We start from the raw sequence: 5,033 nt of genomic DNA, 5'->3' as shown, positions 1-5,033 counted from the left end.
TGGTGGAATATGTATGTAGGTGTGGCCAGGCTCATAACAGGAGCTGTCATTCAATCTTGCTGTGACAGAAAAGTTTCTGGATCATTGTCACCAGTGTCCATTTCCTCCACGAGTTCAAAGACACTGCCAAGCCATGACTTCAACCGACAGGTGGACCTCCACAGCAGGGTGGAAGACCAAACACTGCTGTGCCTTGCTGATTTTAATGAGTTAACTCCACTTTTCACAAATCTATACATACACGACAAAGGGCACACACGGTTGGTTGGCCCACACTTACTGATTACTTAAAATATGTTTTTAACAATTACGAATGTCGTTCCTCGGCGTGAGAGATAATACATGCATTTCAAGTTCTTGTTAAGTTTGATCACACTTATAACATTTCCAGTTAAGTATAATAGTATGTAATTAATTCGTAAGGACATAGTTTATAACCATGTTTTGGTGGAAATAGTTTAACTGTTCTTTACCATAGGGAGTCACATGCTGATGCTGGGCTCTGTACTGCACTACGTTACTTCAAATCTGATTTGTGACAAATATTAAATGGTGTCTCTGTACAGGTTGACTTGTCATTTTCCAGCTAAGTCTCTTTACTTTTGACTATTTTGGAGACTATGTCATTATTGTGACCCAACATCACATTGCAGCTTAAAATATTTGTAGCACCAACATTTACAACTCAATTTTAGGACAGACACTGTGTACATATATTATTTTTGAGATGATATTGTCCCTTCTTTTATACCTCCATACAAAATTTCCTCTATGTATCCACCTGACCCCAGGTAACACCATCCCTCCTATGGGTCCGTCTATGTCCCCCTCACTTCCATACATAAAATGGGGTTCACTGAACTTAAAAATTGAAACTATATCTCTTTCTGTGTCAAAAGTGTCTACATAGCATATTTAAGTTTTACTTGATACATGGGTTTCCTACTACTTTCCATTCTGTCACTCTTACTGTGTCTTTCACTGAGTCATACCTTCCCTCTATGTTATATTAACATTTAATAATGTGCTTTCTCTGATACAAACTTAAGATTAACTACAGACTGTTCATTAAGACCTCATTTGCTGTTACACATGGAAATGTTGTTATCCAGTTTGTTCTTATCAATAGAGTTGTGCACCACTCATTTTGAAATCATGAAGTAGTACTGAGAATACAGAAGTTTCCTTTAATTTGTTACTTTTCCTCTCAACTACTTTGTCATATACTAGGTATATATGTGATACAGCAGCTTTTCACTTTCCACTGAGAACACAACTATCTTTTTGTTAATCCCAATTGAAAAAAAAAACATTAAATTATCAAACTCAAAACCTTTATTTATTGTGTGTCAAACACGTTATGCCCAATTATGTAACATATGTATAACTATCAGCTTTTTCATACACTTTGACACGTATAAGGTTCACACACAAGTTAATAGCATTTTCGTTTTGCATGTTGCTGCGGGTTTCTTTATCAATTGCCATTTTAATTTGTAGTTCACTGTTGCTATCTCAATTTACATTTTGCCATTTGGAAATAGTGAGTGGAGCTGTGGACGCTAGAAAGTGGAGTGCCAAATGGAATAATCTGAACATTTTCTTCTTGAGTTCAGTAGAGGGGTGACAGCAGTGAAGGCAGCCAGAAACATCTGCACCATATGTGGGGATAATGCTATTCATCAGAGCACAGCAAGAATATGGTTTTCTCATTTAAAGGAAGACCATTTTCACATTAGTGACCCACTAAGTTCATAAAAATGCGAAGGCCTTCCTGAAGATCATGGAAAGATTAATCCACAGTGATACATGCCAGTGTATTCAAGATCTGGGTCATTGATGATCATGATCATTCCACCACTGTGCAAATTTTGCATGAAACAGAAAGGTTACAAAATGAGGTGTATGAGTACCGCATGTCCGAAGTGAAAATCGCAAAAATCAGTTGGTGGCCATATCTATCTCTATTTGCTCATCATCAAGTGGCTCATGAAATACTGAACATTACAATTGTTGCGGGGTTAGGGGTCAAACCCGGGACTCCACATGGCAGACCTGAAGCTGGGACCCACCACACCGTATTTCGTCAGGAGGCCGAGCAAGTTCAAGAATTTTGAGAGACAGTGCAGAGTGATACAGCGGTATTCAGTAACATTGCTTTATTCAGCTAATTCACAGTATTTGATGGTGAAGCGTAGTGTCAGCGTGCTGCCCGCCCGATGTCCTGTAAGTCCAGCCGGCTCAGCAGACTCCTGGTATGCCGATGCCACTGCTGTTGTTATCAAGGCTGCCTGCCAACGGAACTTGGCTGCCGCTCTCCCGGTCACCACCCAGCTATGCATAGCGCCTTGTGACTTTCTCTGCCCCATTAGGCCTGCTCTGTCTGACCAAGGGATGAAGGTGGATGTACTGGTGACCCGTGGCCCTCAGGCCACCGCTGCTCCCAACTAGTGACCTGACTCAAACCCACGCGCATCTGGATTCTGTGCTGAAATTTTCCGCTAATGGTGCTTGCCGGATGGCAACACCCACTGCCATCTCTGGCGCTGTCGTAGCGCTGCTCTGCTACCCTCAGGGTACGCCTCGCCTGGACCCAGTATGCCAGGTGGGAAGCAAACTTGGCAACTACACTAGAGTGGAACTGAGTCCCTCCTGGACCTGCTGCAGACCTCTCTCACTGCCGTTTTTCAGGCAGACCATGCTATCTCCAAGTGGAAGGATGCCATTCCACCCTCCCCTGGCGTTGTGTCCCCCATTGCAGAATATAGCCCGAGCAACAACATAGAAACAAAGTACAAATTTATACAGAATGCTTATAATATTGCTGCCAGACTGGCCACTATAAGCATAGAGCAGCACAGGTCTGTCCCGACGTTCCACTGACCTGGCAGACCCTGTCAAGCTAAACTTGCCCGTCTATTTATATTGGTTTCTCCCTTGCTTCTGACATAGTGTCAGAGAGAGACAGGAACAATTGTAGGGATAAATTCCTACAGGTCAGCCATTTACAAATATCCTCTCCTGGCTCTGGCCTAGTGCCCCACCTCATATATCCACTAACTAAGAGCAACGCTGCAGTTTCCTACCTTGTTGTTGCTCCACTCAAAACAAATCGTGCATGCAATACCGCTGTCGCAGCTCTGCGCCGGCAGGTGCCATGTTTACCTTGCCTGGCCTGCTGGCTGTCGTCCGTTACGGCACTCTGCCAGCAGCCCCAGATTTCATCCCCCAACAGCGCCTTCATTGAATTTCGAAAAAATTTCCCTTTCCCTTGACTAGACTGACACTAGTGCAGCACTATCCTGGTGATGAACAATTGTGTCTGTATTCTAACATAAGGAACAGAAAGGATTGGTTGGGGCCAAACAAAGGTGCAACATCCCATACAAAAATCTGCATGCTTTCACAAAAGATAATGTTATGCATCTAGTGGGACGACGATGGTGGGGTGTATTATGAATTGCTTCCGCAAGATGTAACGGTCGTTGCTGACATTTTCTGTCAACAGAAAAGATGTCTTGCTTATACAGTCTAAGAACAGCAACCAGGAAGTCCACGTGAAGCAATACTGATCCATGAAAGAGCCTGCCTGCATTCTGTACAGTATTTTTTTGTCAGTCTAGCAAAAGTTGGGTTGGGAAGTCATGTCACACCCACCTTATTCACCTGATCTTGTGTCTCAGATTTGAGCCTTTTCCACTCTCTATCAAATAACTTTCATGGAACTTCCCTTTCGGATTAAGAAAGTGTTCTGAACATGACTCAATGAATTCTTCACCAGAAAACCATGCCATTTCTATTTCGCAGAATCGAAAATTTCCCCAATGTTTGCTGTCCATCGTAAGCACTGAAGGATGATATATTATTGTACGCTGAAGTCTCTGTTATGTTTATTAAACCTATAGAAAAAGTATACAAACTAATGCACCAGCTATGTACCTGTGTTGGGGCCTAGCGCAATGGTTATCATATAAACATGACGTAGAAGGTTGTTGGATCAAAAAACGACAAATGAAACTTTTTTTCAATTTATAAATCCGATCAAAAGAATGTGATTATTATTTTTATTCAATTAATTCGTTTACATGTAATTTTTGATATTATTGTTTGTTTTATTTACCCTTATTTTTCTTTCTGTCATTCTTTTTTCTCCTGGAATCTGCCTGTGTCACCTATAATGTGGAAATAATTGTTAATGTGTGTGTGTCCGTCTCGAGTTGCTTCGTAGAGGTTAGCTTTAACCACCATAAACAAAGCAAGTGCGATTTTTAAATCTGCACAGATTGTTGATTGCTATTCTCTTTGATGCATTTCACATCATGGGGTTGTGGTTAGCTTAGGACACAAATTTGAATTCAGGGCTTTGTCTGCCATGGTTGTCATTTCTCACTTAGAATCAGCTGTCCATAGACCATCTCACATTTCCAACGTACCTGGAAGTGGCTGCCTCCGACGTTGCTGTGCATTAATTATTGCATAGTAATGAAGTAAAACAAATTAATATTTCCACTTTGACAGTTCTCTGCAATTTATTGCATAATTTGGTAAACCATACTGTTTATTCTGACATGCTCTGGTGGTTTCCGGTGATTAAGGGTGTCAGTGTGGTACTGGTGTGCAAGACTCACACTCCCTCTTGGCTATCAAACTTACTTGGAGTTGCTTCGCCGATCATCTTTTCAGGATAGCCAGCTGTGATGTCCTGCACGACTTCTTCTCTGAATATAGGATGCTACATGGAGGAAATTTTTTATACTTTAAAATATTCTTGAGTGTACGGAGTTATTTTAAAACTCAATCTCACTGTATTTTCATCACACACAACAGTTTCTGACAGACCGGAATGTTTCAAGCTTACAAAAAATGTTTTAGTTGTATGAAAACTATCACATTCATTTTTCCATAAATACAGTCTACAAATCTCACAAAGTTTAACAAGACAACTCTCTAGACCTTACTTATTGATTCTTTCTCTTACATTCGTAATTGTCCCTTCTCTTCTTTCAACAACATTCAAATGTTCACACAGTAAT

The sequence above is a fragment of the Schistocerca gregaria genome, unplaced genomic scaffold (assembly GCF_023897955.1).
Source record: "Schistocerca gregaria isolate iqSchGreg1 unplaced genomic scaffold, iqSchGreg1.2 ptg000097l, whole genome shotgun sequence".
NCBI lineage: Eukaryota > Metazoa > Arthropoda > Insecta > Orthoptera > Acrididae > Schistocerca > Schistocerca gregaria.
This window is presented reverse-complemented; position numbering follows the sequence as displayed.